At 40.9% G+C, this 18,679-nt stretch overlaps 1 long non-coding RNA gene across 1 annotated transcript in view; it reads left to right on the forward strand.

The window, feature by feature from the left end:
• LOC107056158 overlaps window positions 1–18,202 on the forward strand; it is a 22,359-nt gene extending 4,157 nt beyond the window's left edge. The window contains exons 3-7 of the long non-coding RNA XR_006932465.1: window positions 7,829–7,912; window positions 9,292–9,973; window positions 14,111–14,262; window positions 15,133–15,224; window positions 16,717–18,202. This is a non-coding gene — a long non-coding RNA (uncharacterized LOC107056158). The remainder of the gene's footprint in view (window positions 1–7,828; window positions 7,913–9,291; window positions 9,974–14,110; window positions 14,263–15,132; window positions 15,225–16,716) is intronic.
• The last annotated feature ends 477 nt before the right edge of the window (window positions 18,203–18,679 follow it).

Consider the following 18,679-nt stretch of genomic DNA (forward strand, 5'->3'; position numbering starts at 1 on the left):
AACAGCGATAGGACGAGAGGGAATGGCCTCACGTTGTAACAGGGGAGGCTCAGGCTGCAAATTAGGAAAAAGTTTCTTCTCAGGAGTGGTGAGGCAGTGGCACAGGCTGCCCAGGGAGGTGGTGGAGTCACCGTCCCTGGAGGTGTTCAAGAACTGTGTGGATGTGGCACTGAGATTAGTGGGCATGGTGGTGATGGGGTGCTGGTTGGATTAGGTGACCTTAGAGGTCTTTTCCAACATCAGTGATTCTGTAATTTCGTGATTCATCCTCCCGTCCCAGCTTTAAGCACTGGGGATCTCATTATGCCCTACTTGTATTTCTTTTTCAACACCAGGAGAAAGAGCTCTGTTCAACGCTTCCCAAGAGGTGCTACAGTTATGCATTCATCCACAAAACTACATCAGTGACCTCTTCTAACTTGGAAACTTAATTAGTCATTTAATAAGTAAGCTTAAACATATTTTGACTTTGGAGTACATTTGCATCTGCTGCTGTTAACAAGAATACACTCACACACATACACATTTCTCCGCTTTAAGTCTATTTGAAAACCAAACTAAACGAGCAGATATCTCCAAAAATCACATGAAACAAGAGGTATTCCTTCATTAGCATATTAACTGAAGACACCGAAAACCCACATGGATTGAAACCAATTACTGTTATCTGGGAGTAGGAGCATGCACTGCAGATTAGAAAGGTGTGGCCTTAGGAACATTCTCACTTCTTTCCCAGCCTGTCACAGAATTTTTCTGGAGTTTCAAGCCCTGCACAGATGGAGAAACAGAAAATTACCTCTTCTTGATTCTTTCTTTTTTTCCTCCCGGCTTTTCTTTCTCCCAAGACAAAGAAAGTCTCAGAGTTAAGAAATTCTTTGCTTACTCCCAGAGGGAAGAAACCGTCAGGGATAATAAGTGACCTTGACTTGCCTTAAGGAGCATGGCATTTCAATGGGTTCCTTGTCTATCACCATACAACAAAAGAGAATAAAAAATCAAATACTGCTCCTTGTTGGATTTCTCTGGGTGTAGAATGTAAAAGCAGCTGCATTTTCCTCCATCAAAATAGAATCTGACCTACAAATTTGACTTACTATCTGCATGAAAATAGCGGTGGTCTCGTGGCACAGAAATTGAACAACAACTGTAATGTACTGTATGATTTTTTCCAGTTCTTGGGATCTTTTTTTTCACTGATCTGATTGTTAGCTTTGTGCTGCACCTATAGCACAAGCAGCCATAAATCCAAACTACACAGCCAGTTAAACCGGGTTAATCGTTACTCATGTGCCATCAAACATAACTTTTGCCCGAAGAATGCATCAGTGAATGTGAGTTTCAATGCAGACCGATCTCACTGTTTTTATAAGAAGAAATTACACAAATGCATCTTGAATTGCATTTTAAAATATTTCATTCAGTGGGAAGTTGGAAAAGGAAAGTGACTCAAATCTTATGCAATTAGTTTTAAATTAGTGGTAGAACCATGATTTAGTAGGAATTAGAATCAGCTCTACTAGTTTTGCTGATATAAACAGAAAGACACTGATGTGGGGATAAAAGAAACCACAACATGTTGGGGTTTTTTGTCCAGTTAGAAACCGAAAGTGATGTTTGGAATCCAAATGTAACCTTAGACAAAATTAATATTGATTTAACGGATTTTCTGACCTGAACGTTTAATTATATTTTGTTTGGAAAACACTGAGTGTTCCTCTTAATATTGTAAATCAATGAATCACTTCTGTTTTAAAGATCCAGGGAGACTACTGTTAGACTGATTTTCATTTCTTTGATAATCATTCTGTGCAGAAGAGGAAAAAGGAAGGAACCAGATCAGCTGAATTTTCTGAATACCTGCATGAGATAACCAGTGATAAATCCTATCCAAAAAGAATTGCCTTTTGTCTGTCTGAATAAGAAGGAGTTAGGGTTTTCTTCACTTTCAATCCTAATGCAGCTCCAGATTCGCTGCAGAACTTTGGCTAACTTGTTTCTATCCGCTTCCATTTCCTGCTCTGGAGAAGGGGATTAAAAGTAAGCTTTATCAGGAGCACTATTGCAATTTTCACGTTGAACCAAATATTTGCGAAAGTGCTCGGAGACTTGTTGGTTAAGCAGTTACAAAAGGGTAAAAATGAAACCAGCTTTGCTTGCCTGCAGCTTGGCAAGCCTTTATGGTCTGTTCCCGCATCAGGTATAAGTACTTGATTTTTATCAACAATTGAACATTGTTTTAATTCCACAATAAACTGGGTAGATGAAGTCAGAAAACTGTAAATCACAGATTGGTCACAAACAAAATACTGATCCAGTTCACAGAGTCCAGCATGCTGTAAGCAAGTGAAAATGTTCTTCAGCAAGACAACAGTTATCTCGGGAAAAGCATATTTAATTGCAATAATGAGAAAGGGATTTTACATATGCAAATAGAAAATTGAAGTTTGTGCTGGTGTAAATCTGAACATATACTCCTGGTGAGAGGGGTTTGCCATTCCCTGACATTCAGTAAGTTGTGCTTTCCACAGAAGCAGACGGACAACTTGCCCATGAGTTTTCACAGGATAGCTTTAAGGCCATGAAGAAAGACTTCCTACAGCATTTTACAGTTCTGTTTTGTTGCCATCGTTGTTGTCTTTTTTAATTAAAGTATCTCATCGAAGTGCTGTTTGCAATATGGGTATATTTTGGAATGGAGGAGAAATTGTGATTTTTGAAATATTCTGAGTCAGTTCCTAGTATTCCACATCTCAGTATAAAAATTACTGACCTGTAGTAGAACACATTCAACAGTCTTACCATTTGCTATATTTTCCTCTTTAATGTCTAAAATATCTTTACATTTCTTCACCTTACTTTGTCATGCTTAGCTTAGGTTTGACTCTCTTCACTGGTTTATTCTGGTTCAGTTGTTGCGTTAACTCCTTAAGAAAGAATTATTTGCTTGTCTGCTGTGTATGCAGAAAAATTTTGTGTTTGAAGGCACCAGTAAAACAAAGCTGAAATATTTCTTATCTTTAGTTAAGAGGGTGGCATGAGGAAGCAGATCTTTCTGGTGAATAATGAGAACCGTGGCATTGCTACTTTGCTGTGAGAGGTGAAAGATTAATGCTTTAATTCTACCTTTACTTAATTGCCAGTGGTTCGACATTAAGCAAGCGAGTTTTTGAATGGGAAATTCCTATGCTAATTTAACTACTTGCTTACCAAACTTTGTCTTACTAGTTGTATAACAGATTTTGAATCAAATCTCAACCACATTGAAATGTATGAAATTTTCATATAAAGTTAGAAGAAGCTAGGTGAAGGTATGTGTTTTCTCTGCCTGTGGTTGGACATACATAGGTCCTCAAGCTGCTCTACAACCCTACAACCTCCTGGTAAATAATTTTCAGAAGGCAATTTGAACCCATCTTTTGACAGGAGTATGGGCTGGATAATACAGGTTTTTGCTGGCGATGGACCTCTTTTCCCAAATAACTCTGTGGTATCAGCAACAGTACTCATAAAACAAAAAACAAATACCAGTTTGGACTGGCATCTTCACTGCTGCTTTTCTTAAAACAGTTCGGGGGATGGGTACCATGAAACACACTTAGATATTCCTGTGTGGAGCCAAGAGTTGGACTTGATGATCCTCGTGGGTCCCTTCCAACTTGGGATATTCTGTGATCCTACAGCTTGATGCACATACTCTATAGAAAATAACATTGGGTGAGAAAGCAGTGCTTCCGCAAATATGCAAAGATAACAAAGCCTAAGCTTTAGGTGGTAACTTCGTATCACTGTTGCTAATTACAACATTAACCAAGCAGGGATTGTAAAGTTTCTTCACAAAATCTTGACCATCATCTTACCTGCCTGTACACGCTTTAAGGAGAAAAATATAGATCACAGAACCACCAAGGCTGGAAAAAACCTCCAAGGTCATCTAGTCCAACTGTCCACCTACTGCCAATATTTGCCCACGAAACCATGTCCCTAAGTACAACATCTAAACATTTCTTGAACATCTCCATGAATGATGACTCTAGCACTGTGGGAATACAAGAAAATCTGTTCAGAGCAGCAGCTGTGTAACAAGATAAACAGCATGAGAACCAAGGACATCTCTAGAAGAAGAAAGAACAGCTCATGACTCTGATTGGATAAGTGCCCACTTGAACGGTTGTAGAGTGTTTGTAGAATGTTTTGTTGACGTGTAAAAGTGGATGGGAAAGTTGTAGGGGCGGATGGGAAAGCTACAAAAAGAAAACTTATGAAGGTATATAAGTGATGTGAGAACTTGTAATAAACGACGTGGATCGTTCACATCTGAGTCCGTGCATCAGACACTGCACTGCACCTCTCCGGGCATCCTGTTCTAGCTCCTGACCACTATTCTGGACAATATTTTTTTCCAAATATCCAATCCTGTGAGTGTTGGGAGCTGCCAGATTGATTTAGGGCAAAGAATCCACAAAACAGTCGGATTTTAGCAGCCCATGACACATACCAGTAGGACTGGTCTGGAACTAGTGATTGAGGACAGTACTTCAGCAAGACACCACTTGTTAGATCCTTCTCTGAGGAGACATGGAGTATTTGTCTTAGATATGCCAAAAGTGACAAATTAGCCCAAATGCTCATTAGTCATTTAATTCTACACAAACTCATTGATTGTCAAACTTATCAAAAGACTTCAAAGAGGCCACTGCACCTTGCACACCCAGAATAACTTGACTGTATGTACTTTCAACGCAACCCAACTGCACTAATCCAAAAGCTGTAGCACTGTATGATGAGGCTACAAAATCAACAAGAGCCCAGTGAGAGCAGGAAACAATATCAAGATACACCGCCAGGGTTATGACATGCCACTGTGCTACCTTCAGTGGGAGACAACACGGGTCCAGCAGTGCCCAGGCTGCTCTGAGCCTGGCTCTTCGAAGAAGGCAGCTGCAATGTAGACCTCAGGGTGAGCATTGTTTCCTCTCTCTTTTAGGCTGCTCTCCCGAGAGCTCCCAGTGGGGCCAACCTTGACTCAAGCCCCTACACAGTGAATGAATGGAGAGAGCCAGCTGATATCGGTGCTGGAGTGGGGCACAGGCTAATTTAACCTTATGATGAACTCGATGCAGTGGAAAGATGGTTCCACTGTGCTGCTAGACCTCATGATCATGAGTCACAACATTTTCAAGCAGTCAAACAAAAGGATGTTTGGTCTGGATTATCTTGGATGAGCAGAGTTGATAAACACAGCATAAGGAAGAGGGTAGAGGGTGAGCCAGAGGCAAGTGTCTCACTCCTGAGAGAGGGAAAATTCTGTTTTAAAAGTATCAAGGACAATAGGGCTCTTTGCTCAAACTCTTACCTAGATAGGACACCTGAGCTATCTGGCTAGCTCTGAGTGAGGCAAGAATAGTAGTCTTTGTGAGGCAAGAATAGCAGTCTTTGTGGTGAGATTTCATATTTTTGTATGTCCACAAGAACAATGAAGTTTTGTTTGGTTGCTCTCTCCGGACTGCCCAAGTCAGGAGCTACATCTTATTGTGGACATCAACTGAAGGAACTGGGAGGAACACTATTCCACTGAGTATTCCAAATACAATAGAATCATAGAATCACAGAACGGTTTGGGTTGGAATAAACCTACAGGTCCACCCACCCCAACCCGTGCTGTGGGCAGGGCTGCCCCCCACCACCTCAGGCTGCCCAGGGTCCCATCCAACCTGGCCTTGAGCTCCTCCAGGGATGGGGCACCACAGCTTCTCTGGGCAGCTGTGCCAGCGCCTCACCACCCTCTGGGGAAAGAATTTCCCCCAGCATCTCCTCTCCTTTAGTTTAAAACCATTCTCCCTTATCCTATCACTATCAGACAGTGTAAAAAGTTGATCTCCTTGTTTATAAGCTCCCGTAACTATCAGAAGGCTGCCATTAGGTCTCCCCAGAGCCTTCTCTTCTCCAACCTGAACAAGCCTAGCTCTCTCAGCCTGTTTCCATAGGAGAGGTGCTCCAGCCCACTGAGCATCTTTGTGGCCTCTTCTAGATCCACTCCAACAGTTCCACTCTTTCTCATGCTGGGGCCCCAAGGCCTGGACACCTCTCATAAGCGGCACATACTGTTCTTATGCCAATATTTATTTCCCTCAGGAACAGAGTTGCAAATTATTTCTCATTGAGGCTATTTTCTAGTAGCATTCTGAACCAGAAACTTGATTTTCCTGCCTGGCTTTTGCACATAACTCATAGAAGTCTGATGACTGAACCATTCAGGAAATGTTCACTACCCACAAGTACTGTTTGAAAGGGCAGTTTTTACTGAACTATAAAACAGATACTGAGAATAAAATTATTGTGGCACAATGTACATTAATTGCTGCTAATTACCCTAGGTAGTGCCACAGGCTTCAATGAGACTTCCCTCCCAGCCTCTACTAGGAGTAATAATGTTCAAAGGAATAATAGACCCATAAAAGGTTTCTTTTCAACATGCCAAAATGTATTCAAATATGTTCTGTCTTAGGTTTAAAGGCTGGTGGGTGGACATGGCAGATCTGCAAAAAGCCTAGTTTAGCCAATGGAAGTGCTATGGGAGAGCTTGAAGTCAGTTAGGCTCTAAAACAAAAACTTCCCAATACCCTCCCACACGTTGTATGGTTCGTGTAGGCAGATTACCTAGTGTTATCTCATAAGTGAGCTTAAAAGAACCTCACCAGATATCTTATGTGACCTATTCAAAACTTGTCTGGAAAAAGGACAACAGATCTGTGCCTAATGAATAAGGAACTGGTTGTCCTTCCTGGTGCAGACCAAAGCAGCCACTGTACTTTTGTGGTACCCTTGCTGATGTTTTCATTATCATATCCAGACATATCATATCTCCTATCACATCTCTGAGCTAAGATGAGATGCAGACTGTGAAGTCCCTCAGGTTTTCTGACAGTTATTTCCTGCAATCAAGAAGATGAATGCAAAGCTGGCATCCAAATCCATCCCTGGGTTTGCTTCACTTGCTTCTTTAGGAATGTCAACACCACATCCCAGCCTGATGTTCACTCAGGCCTGATTTAAGAAGCTATTAAAATGCCCATGGAAGGTCAGATACATTATGATCCATGACTTTATGAAGACATACTAGAAAATTCTTCGCTTCACAGTTGCTTTTTGATGCGTGGAGGTCCACAGCTAAGTCTGAGATCAAAGTACTTCATCCTTGTTCTTAGTATTTCTCTACTTACTTATGTGATATGTTCACCTAAAGCAGCATAAGTCCTACCTGTAGCTCCTGATGGCTGTTCTGCATCCATTTCAAAGCAAGGGCTTTGTGTACTGCTAGCCAAGGTCCTAGGTCTTCTGAAAGACTGTTCAAATGCAACCTGCTATTTGTCAAAGTTGCTTTGTTTCAAAGCCCAGTTCCATGGGATAAAGAGGCAGATAGGTTCATCTTTTCCCTGTGGGCATTTACAGATGGTCTATGATGAAGGCTGAATATAGCAGTGAAGTGCACAAGAGTCAGACCTGTAAAGTCACCGTTTAAACATCCACAGCTGTGTCTAAAAGTAGATCAGGAAGATGCACCTGAGTGATACCATCCTTGCAAAGGTAGTAACCCTTTCTGCTGTTGCTAACCTGAGCAAGGAGAGAACCCTGAAGACACACTGGCTCAAATCTCAGCTCACAGCAGGCTGTTTGCACCTAAGACAAGCACTAGCTGCCTAGCTTCTTGTAAGAGGTGGGTGGAGTATGGTTAGAGCAGACCACTGCATTTTGGAGCTTGGAAGCTGGTCCTGCAGTCTCTTCAATCTACTCCATTAGAACCTGCATAAAAAGATATTTATTTTTTCAGGGAAGATCACCGATTAATTTGTGACACCACCTGCAGCAAAACTGTTCCATGCTCGGTTTTGTCCCAAGATCATCTGAACTCAAGGTAACATAAAGGGTGAAACTATGGATCGGGGGTCCTAACAGGATAGTCTGAGATGGAAGATAGAGACTTCACTACAAAAATTCTTCCACATTCTTCAGAGACCAACCGACGGACAGGGGCTCTCTTGGGCAGACAGATTGGATCTATCAGCTGCAAAGGTCAGGCAGCTGGAACAGGATATTCACACTTTTCAAACAACCCTCATCTGACAAATATTTAAAGGAGTATTGCTTAAAGCAGTCTGCCACAATATGACTTGCAAGACTTGTTTCAGTAATGCTGTGTGGAAAACAGATGAAAGGACAGCTATTTTGTGTCACATGGTTGAACTTTTCTTTTTTCTTTCTTTCTATTTTTTTTTTTTTTTCATGTGGGTTAGCAAGTCCAAAGCTAGCATGATTTCCAGAAACTAGGGCATGTTGTACCTATTCTGCTAACCATAAGTCAGGGTTGCTGGACACACTTCTGTATAGCTTTTCATCAGACAGCGTTGCCTGAGGTGTGAGATGCTATGACAAGAAGTACCACCCATGCCTCTGTATGTTAGTTTTTGGGGGTTTTTTTCAGTATAACACATCCCTTAAGAAAGCTGAGATCTGATGCTACATTTCACACACCACGGTAGACCAAATCCTGTTCATCCCCACCACTGACTGCCTTTGTTATCTAGGTTGAAATGGTAGCCCTATTTCAACTTAGGTTGAAATATTTACCGCTAAAATACATTGCACTGTAAGTAGTATTCACTTATTCCCATATCACAGAAGGCTTGCTGAGGCTTTCCTGTGGAAGCCCATAGCAGAGGAGCAGAGCACGTTGGTGGCTCTCTTTTTGTAGAATGAGGCAGAAGAAGAAAAGTTTCAACCTACTTGTATGTATCCCAGCTTGACCATCATGTCAAGCCCAAGGGCTGTCCTGTGACCGGCACTGTTGCTAATCTCAGCATCAAGGCTTGTGTTCAGCAGTTCTTCCAAGCCACTAAGAAACATTGATGTGAAGAGCTATGTACAGCTTGTGGATTGAGACCTCCCCTGGATAAAATGAAAATTAAGAAGTGGATGACAAAGCATTGAGGATTTTTTTTTTTTTTAAGAAAAGGTAGGAATTTATACATGTTTTGGGGTCCTGAGGTCCATATAAGCATGTGGACTGAAGAGTGGTGATACTGAAGAAGTTCCCAGCTAGGAATAAGTACTGATATGTTGTAATAGTCAATAGGTGTTGAAGATCTGACATGATTTGTTGTTGGAAATCACCTTCCTGCACTCTCCTGCTCTTCTTCTCTGAGCATCATGGTTTTCTTAACAAAAAAAGAAGCATCTCTATCCATTAAAACTATAATTTATTTTTTCCTTCAAGTTGTTTTTCTCATCCCGCAGGATGGTTGTAGGAGACCTATTTTTCAACTAACTTGCTGTGAGACGGGATTTGCTTGACAGAACACCGTTGTTACCAAGACCAGAGTAGCAACTGTCAGTCTCAGCAGTTTCTCCTCTTTCCTATACTGTTCAAGTAAGTTCAAGATCATTGCACTGCTACAGTCAAGACCTCCTAAAAATGCACTTGGATAATAAAAACTCACCAGTTAATGTTGGGGAAAGAGGATGACTTCTTTCTGTGTGCCTTGCCAATATGAGAGAGTATTTAAGAACAGGAGCTCTCTCTGCATTTTGTTGTGAACTTATGCCAGGTATGCTTTGGTCACTATATAAATAATATTTCAATATTTGTATGATCAATTATATAACTACAGTGAGCAACCACAAACTGCTGCAAACACAAAGTAATTTGTTGTTGTTGTTGTTCTCGCCTTTGGAAATAAATTGCAGTACCTCCTTCAAAGTCAAGTTTGTTTCTTCATCATATCCTAAGTAAGATACCCCGTTTTCAAGGGAATGTGATGTACCTTCATCCTTTGCAACAAAGGGTGACCTCACAGAGCCCACTGTGGATACACAGTCTATAACCGTTTCCATTTGCAGCTGATCTGATGGAACACCTTGCTTAAAAGGACAAGGTTGTGATTGCAGAGCAGCATTTTTGCCCTGAATTGCAACACAGGTGAAGTAGAGATAATATTCATAACGTGGCTCAGGCTATCAGCTCTAAGACCTGAAATTTCCAAGTGCAAACAGAGGCTGTGAGCCAAGGCCCCTTGCTGGGGCAGTGCCCCAGGTGCTGATACAGCAAGCCCTGCTGCAGGTGGGAAATGCAGAAGGCAATGGAGTGAGCCTGGAGAAAACTCTGCTTTCTTTTCTTTTTTCTTTTTTTTTTTTTTTTTTAGATCATTCTTTTCCAGGTAGAGATAAGCTCCCAGACATTCCTCTGACTGGAGCTGGCAGACCTTCCAGGCATGGTGGGGTGATATCAGCACGGTGCTTCTCCATGTTATGTTTAGCTATGCATTTATCCTATACAGAAAATGGGTGGTATGCAGAAAACTATTTGCCATTGTATTTCTTAAAACATAAGCAAAAATCCACTTTCTGTTCAAACCACCATCATTCTGAAGGCACAATGAGTGACTGTGAAAGGGCTTGATCCAAAGAGAAACTGTGCCGAAATTCTTAACATTGATTTGGCTCTCAGAAATAGGATTTTCAGAAAGTCAGATTTTCATCTTTAATCCCAAACCCAGCCAGATAGCTGGGAGGCACTATCTGTAATAGAATTTAGATCATTCCCAAATACCTAAATAAAAAATGTGAGATTTTCTCCATTTTTTTTCTCTCTTCAATTTTATTTCTTGATTGCCTGCATTATCAACACTAATATTTATCTAAGATGAAAAAAGTTTTAGAAAATAACTCAATGGGACTAGAACCTGAAAAGTTATTTTACAAAATAAATTTTAAAAAAGTGAATAAAACTGATTTTGCTTAATGTGAGAATAAGCTATAGAAAAGGGATAAGGCTTCTGTATTTGACTCCTACGTAGATAAATAAATAGATCCATTGACAGATGTATGTTTTTGAAGAACAAAAGTGTGTGGCTTTAGTGAAAAATTGAAGCTGCTCTAATTGCTCAATATTACCCACTGAAAGAGCTTTCCTGCATAAAGGTGAAAAATCATATATAACATTAGTGTATATCAGGTTAAAATCTGTGTCTTGGTAAGGTAATCAAAAGGATGAAAGTAATAGGTTTTGCCTCCATCTAACTCCTGATCATAGATTGAAATTTATGATCAAAATAGTATCAAGAGGTGTGGCTTTTCTTATTCATTATTCAAATTTAGTTTAACGGCATATGCATGATTTATGGTTATTTAAAAATATAATAGAGAATAAAATAATAGAGAACAGTGCATATTACCATTCCCATTATTATACTTCATTTGTTTTGGCCATAAGCCCTTAAATTATCAAGCACTATTTCTTATGATTAACATGTTTACATTTGAAATACATACACATATATAAGGAAACTGAATGAATCACAAGAGTCAGAATAATAGCAGTTCTAGATAATATCGAAATGAGACTTTGCTTTAGTTTACAGATATGTAAGAGAACTGCAGAATGGGATTTGGGGGTGAGAGAGGTGAGGGGTTCTAAGTGGGACATCCTGCTTCCCCCAGAATTGCATTTAGTAACACGATCAGAATCTCCCTAGGGTTATAGGGCCAAAAGTGCAAATTCTGATATATGTGACTAGCTAGGCTGAGCAATCCCCCTGGATTATGTGGTCCTTTCTGCAACAGACACTGCTCTCACACTTACATGACATTTATAGGACAAGCTCCTTTGGCCAAGTTCCTCCTGTCCAAAGGTACTAACGGCACAAATGCCTACAGAGTCTCAGTGGAGATGCGAGTGGCTTAGCTTATCTAAAAATCAGATTCTGAATATCCACCAGCTTGGGTTTTTTTTTTCCACAAAACTCATGTAAATCTGTTGGTCACCACGTTAACTCCAGGTAAGGGAGGAGACATGATATAAGCACGTGGTGTTCTTTTCAGTTTAAAAGGGAGAATTGAGGAAATCCTCATTTGTCAGCCTGATGCATTCCATACTTGAAAATACAGACAGTGCATTGTCTCTTTGGTATATAGTAATGTGTAGCTGTTAAAGACTTATCCGATTGAATGGCATTACGAGCTATTAAAATATATATTAATACTGATGTAACATACATACATTTTTTCAGCCTCTCGCAATTAGAATACTTCAGCATATATTCAAGAGAGTATACGGACATTACTTTAATGAAATTTCAAGGAACTGTAATCTTGAAGTTGGTGTCAGGAAAAATCAAGAAGATGTGATATTAAGAGTCTTAAAATGAAGACATGAGCAACAAATAAGAGAATGAAATTAATGTGGAAGGTAATCAAAAATGGAAAGGAAAAATCAGAAAATTTCACTTCAAAAGGAATTTAGGATGCAAAGAGTCCTTTGGCCATATGAACTTGCAGTGGGATATCGATGTAAAGTAGTTAAATGCTCTAAATATTAGTATAGTGCTACCAATTCAAGGAGATAGCACAAACAAAAGGGTATTACACAGAAGCAGGAAGCACAGAGAGGCTACCTAGGAGGAGTGCAGAGGCACTTCCTGAACAGGTAGTGGTAGGGTTAGGAAAACCAAAGATCAGATGGAGGCGAGCCTAGTGACAGACAACGGAAGAGGTTTCTGTAAGGGCACTCACTGAAAAATAAAGGCTAAGAAATGGGCCAGCTGTTCAATGGGGACATGACGACTAAGGATAAAAAAGGCTGAGGTACTCAGTGCTCTTTTCACCTTGTTAATCACTCACTGATAAGCTTTGTCCTCTGGCCACCACCTTTGAAGTGTTTGAGCCTCCTGGCAGTTTGGGGGAATGAAACTGTACAGTAGAGGCAGATGGAGTTAGTGGGAGCTTCAGCTGATTAGCTACACGAGTCCATGTGACCAGATGGGAGGAATTCAAGGATGTCAGAGGACCTGGCCGATGTCACTGCAAAGCCATTCTCTGTCACTGGTCACAGTGGAAGTTCCTAATGACAGAAAAAAAGGCAAATGTCACAGCTATATCCTCAGGAAGGGCAAGAAGGAAGACTGGGAAACTAGAGGCTGATCAACAACACCATTGGTCCATGAGAAGGTGATAGAACAAATCCTCTTACAAGCCATTTCCAAGCACAGGAAGGATGAGAAGTTGATTGGCAACATGAATTTACTGAGGACAAAATCTACCCTTACACCTTGAATGCATTCTATGATGTTATGACTGTCTGTGTGGATGAAGAGTGAGAAGTGGACATTGTGTTCCTAGACTTAAGTAAGGCCTTTTAAATTGTTTTCTTCAATTGCTGTATTGCCACGCTGGTGACATATTGACTGGAAAAGTGGATGATAAGGCAGGTGGAAAATTATTTGGATTGCTGGGCTCAGAGTTGTTCATAATTAGCCAGTGGTACAAAGTCCAATTGGTGACCAGTTGCTAGCAGTGTTCCTCAGGGATTGCTGTTAGGATCAATACCATTTTATGCCTTTATTAATGACCTACACAATGGGATTAGAGGGCACCGCAACATTCCACCAAAGGAGCGGTTGATATGCTGAAGGGCAGGGCTGTCCCTGTTCAGAAAGACTTTGGCAGAGGTGTAGCTAGCCAGCGTAGAGAGGTATTCCTTCCCCTCTGCACATATAAGACCACATCTTGAGTGCTGTGTCCAGTTTGGGATTCCTCAGTACAAGAAAGACATGAACTCAGAAGAGGAGCAAGCTAGTACAGGCCATTGAGATGACTAGGTACTGAAGCACAGGGACAGACACAAGGAGATACAGAAGGAACTGGAACTGTTCAGCCTGGACGAGAGGCACGTAATGCACCTCGTAGCCTACTTTTGGCACAAGGTTAAATCAAAATCTAAGTACATTACAATTATTCTGTAGATTGTATTACACCTGTAACACTGACATTTTGTTTGAAGTTCGATGTTAGAGAACATAATTTCACAATTAGTCATAAAGAAGAGAATATCTTCTTCCCATCTGCCTGGTTTTCTTAGGAATTACCATAACATGATAAAGGATATTATCAGTTAAAAACAGAGAGTCTGAGCTGAAGGTGCTCTTTGATGCCTCATAATATGAATAAGCCCAAACTTTGCATAGTAATATTTCCTTTGGGCTGTTAAGCTACTAGATTGCTGTTATTTTATAATCTTATACTCAGTAGTCACACAAGTCTGTTTTTCTCTGGTATGCAGCCAGTAGACCGTGCCTATCACATGCTGGACTGTGGGACTCATAAAGCTCAAGTTACTCAGAACAAATTTTACGTACAATACGTATTTTAAGCAAAGGGCTTGTGGAAATCGTCACCAGGAGGAAAAAATGTATTCAGGTGGACTACACAAATGTAAGTGGAAAACACAAGGCTGTATATTTGGAGAAGTCTTTAGCTGTGTGTGTGTGTGCATGTGTGTGTGTGCACACAAAGGTATTCCTTCATAATGGAGTAGGGTAAGACCTGAGCTTTCTTTTCTCCTTACCACTTGTCTTCATTTCAATGGAAAACAAGGAGAGGGTTGTAGATAGAACTCAAACGGACTCTGAAGAAAGGAAAGGAAAGAAACATTGGGTGTGAAAGTAAAGATATCCATGACAAAGGTCACTAATATGAGGATGGGCACCCTCCATACGTGAAAGAGCTAGGTCTTGTAGCAAAAGAAGAAACATAGGGAATGAGGAAATTTGACTTCAGTTGGCCTAGTAGTGTACACAACCAGCACTATGTACATGTTAGACAAGCCTGCGTGGTACTGTTTGCATGGCTTTAATGTGGCCAATCTGCCAACAAGCAGTTACTGATCAACAGGATGTATATCTGACCCAAAAATACTGCGCAGACAATATCAAGAGAATGTGATATCCATCTAAACACTGTTTTTCCCTCAATTCCAATCTAAATCAACGTGCAGGAGAATGAGTAAAAAAGCTTAGTGACATCTTACTATTAATTTTTGGATCTGCTCCATTTTTCTCCTTTTCCTTGTGCATTATTCAATTTTCTGGTCACAACTGCCAGAACAAGTAGCAAAGTTAATAATATTTGAAGTAGAAGAATGAGTAAAACCTGCTGTCTTAAACTGCAAGTTAGCTATAGAAATAACTGTAAATAGTATAAACATAAAATATAAACAAATATAAAATACAACAGTACACAGATATTATGAAAAAAAATAGCTATAGAAATCATCGTATGATTCTTTTCCTTGGTACTGCCCAGATGTGTGTGCAGCCATACCCATGCATTTTGGAGACATAACCATGTTGAGACCTATGTTTTCCTCCTTCTGTGATTCTGAAGATCTTCTACAGGTAAGAGAAGCACCCAGATTTTCCCCCTAGTTAATGGTTGATAGAACTAAATCCCAGCTGAGGTGATAAATTCTGCTTCCTCTTTCAACGTATGCAGCCTCATTCCTCAACCTTCTTACCATTCCAGGTAGCAACAATCAGAGGAGAGGGTTAATTGGGGATTTACATTTCTCCACTTCCCCGCCCTTCACACACACCACCTTGCACCTGCATTTGAGATTTCAACAGATTCAAACAAAAGGCGGGGTCTTCAGTGGGAACAATGGGGCTGCTGTGTGTATAAATAACAGCACATAGCCTTGTGGTGTTTCTGTTGCCTGTTTTGTGCTTTTTCTAGCTGTCGGCTTAGTCTCTTGGCACACAGAGGGAGTAGGATTGGATTTTAGGAAAGAGAATCCCACCTCTGAAGTCAGCAAATCTGAGAGAGCCTTCTACACAGCGAATCAGTCTGATTTCCTTCCTGGGGGAACAAGCTTTTTGGAAAGCGGGTAGACAGAGACAGATGGACAGGCAGACAGGGGTAGGACGTGGTTCCAGATGCAGATGCCTAACTTCAGATTCTTGTAGTGGAGATGACTTCATGTGAACTAAGTTTCTATGTTAGCATGAGGTTAACTGCCTTCCAGCCACTGCTCATTGTATATTAATAGTTTTGAAATCAGTATTGAATGCTATTGTTTTTTTTAATTTTCCTTCTTTTTTTTTTTTTTAATATCAGGGTGATATCTTGGTTTAAGGTTACAGAGACAGACCACTGTTATTTGTGACAATCTAATTTCATTTTTTTAGTGATTCACTGCCAAAATGGTGGCAAATTTTGTACAAAAGACTTCTTGGGCTACAGGAGGCCAAGAGCTGAGCAGCAGACATCCATGACATAACTTCATGAAAAAGATAAACACAGTCTAGAAGTATAAAGGAGAAGATTATTTTCAGTTAGAGGAAGGAATCCCTCCTCCCTGCTCTTGCTTTGGCAAAGCTGGAGTGTCCTCAGCACACTGGGAACTGATCTGACTCATTTAAAGAAAGCCCAGAGGAGTATAGTGAGAAGGATCACCAGTGTAATCTCCCTCCTGTGACTTTTAGGTAAATAGCACACAGTTGAGCATTGTTTAGCCTAAAGCTGTTGAAGTTGAGGTGGAATGTAAATGCCACAGGTGCACAGAAGCTGGAAGGCATGCTCTCCACACCAATCAATTCACAGAATGCAGCAGAAGGTGTAGGACAGAGACTTAAGGAAATAATGTCAGAGTAGAACAGGAAGAGCCTAGTCTGGTTTTACACTCACCAGTTATTGGTAGCTAATCCATCTCACCAGACCCACGTCTAAATGGAATGATCTATGTACAGCTGATGCTGATCTGGGACAAGAGTTTAGTTTCTCAGGTGCAAAAGCAATTTCACAGACTGAATGTCACCGAACTTGTTCGAGGTAACTTCCCCAGAAGTTCTATCAAGCACTTCTGAGTTATGTATGTGTGTCTATTTTCAGCATCACTTCAAGGTTTTACACCTGAAACGGGTTCATTTTCACTTGTCTGATGCACATTTCCAGCCAGCAGCCGGGAGACCGAAGAGGATTCAATCCGCAATTGTTCTGAAAGCACACAAACTGAATAAATGTTTATAACCCTAAATGGTGTCACCGCAGCAGATGAATGGCAGCAGAACAATGGGCACCGATGCACTCTTCAGGCCGCAGCCAAGTTCCCTAGCAACTACAGAGGAGCTGTGCAGCCTGCAGAGGTACTGTGAGTGCCAGCAGGCCGTTATCTGAGAAATGACTGAGAAATGATCTTAGTGCCGTATTTCATTGAGGAGATACCATTAATCAATTGCCTGTTTGTAATTCACGGATACCACTTTTTCCCTTTGGGTAAACTATTAGGTAAGAATTCCTCTGGCTAGCGATTTCATTGTTATTTAGTTTCATGTATGTGTTAGCATTAATTACATAGGTTTAAAGTTGTTTGAGTTCCAAGGAAATAGCACCAGGTAGCTGCTATGCTGTAAGAAAAGCACACCGAGCTGAAGTTTGACACTAAGCTAAACTGATGTAATGGCTGCTAAAAGCTTGAGTGCCAATTGCTTCCTTGGTTTAGAACTGTGTTTTGAAACACGTAGATAGGTACAAGGCAAAAGGGAAAAAGAAAAGCAATGGCTTTATCGAAGAGATATTGTTATTTATTAAATCAGTTAATCATACGTTGCCAGCCTAATTAATAATTGCTGGTGCAAGGAATGCCACAGATTAGGCTACACTGATACCATGTGCTCCAAACAGATGATAGAAAGTTGTACTCTGACCTTCCCATGTGTCTGACCGCAACAGAGAACAGGTCACCCCATCTTCTATAACACTGCGCTCTCTGCTGCTCTGTTACTCATTGTGTCAGGGGAGGGGCAGCTGGGGGTTAGGGACAGGGTCTGCACCAGAGGGGGGTGGGCATGGAACGGGCTGCCCAGGGCTGTGGGCACTGCCCCCATTGCTGGAGTTCAGAGAGCATCTGGACAGTGCTCTCAGATGTAGGGTCTGATTTTGGGTGGTGCTGTGTGGAGAATGGAGTTGGACTCGATGATCCTTGTGGGTCCTGTCCAGCTTGGGATATTCTGTGCTTCTATAATTCCACGATTCTATGAACCTAGGTGAGTTTCTTTACCATTTTGTACAATGAAGTCTTTCCTGCCCAACACTTCATGTTTTTTGTAGGGGATTGTGAATTGTTCTTTACACACATCTGGAAGTAGATCGCCAACATGTAGCTTTACTTCTACCCTGACAAACACTGCTTTCAGTCCGATTTGACTGTCCGATTTGACTTTTCCGTTGACCCCCTGCCTCCCTTCTCCAGGTGAGCTCACAACCTATTTGTTAGATTTATCATATGCTACAGACTGGCATCTACCTCTGTACTGAGGCAAGAATTGTTATCTTTGTAATTTTTACCTTTGTCACAAATAAAGGAATTACCATTTTACGGTAGGCCTAAGGATTTGTGGCCACTGATCTGGGAGAAGTAATGGAGAGGGGCTAGAGACTCAGATAGAAGAGTGATGGATGCACAAAGTAACACTAAATACCAAATCAATCCCATTTGAAAGTTCAGGATTAAAAAGAAGTGTGAGATTCTTGGCCTACAGCATCATGTTGCCTTTGGTAGAGAAGTTTTGCTTCAGAAACTATTTTCCTGTCCTTGGTTGCCCTCTTCCTGGCCACAGAGCTTACTGCTTCCTCTGTAGAAATGGCCCTGCTGTAAGCCAGACCTCTGAAATGATTTGGCATAAATCCCTCACTTTTTTTTTTTTTTTTTTGGTCAGTTTTTTCTTTCTTTCTTTCTTTCTTTTTATTTCCAGTCTAGATCATTTTATAATGCAAACATGATACGTAAGTACTGGGAGGATAAGCAGTGAATGTGGCACTGGGAACCAACATGTTTCCTAACACTGCCCTCATC

This window comes from Gallus gallus, chromosome 1 (genome assembly GCF_016699485.2).
Source record: "Gallus gallus isolate bGalGal1 chromosome 1, bGalGal1.mat.broiler.GRCg7b, whole genome shotgun sequence".
Taxonomy (NCBI): Eukaryota; Metazoa; Chordata; class Aves; order Galliformes; family Phasianidae; genus Gallus; species Gallus gallus.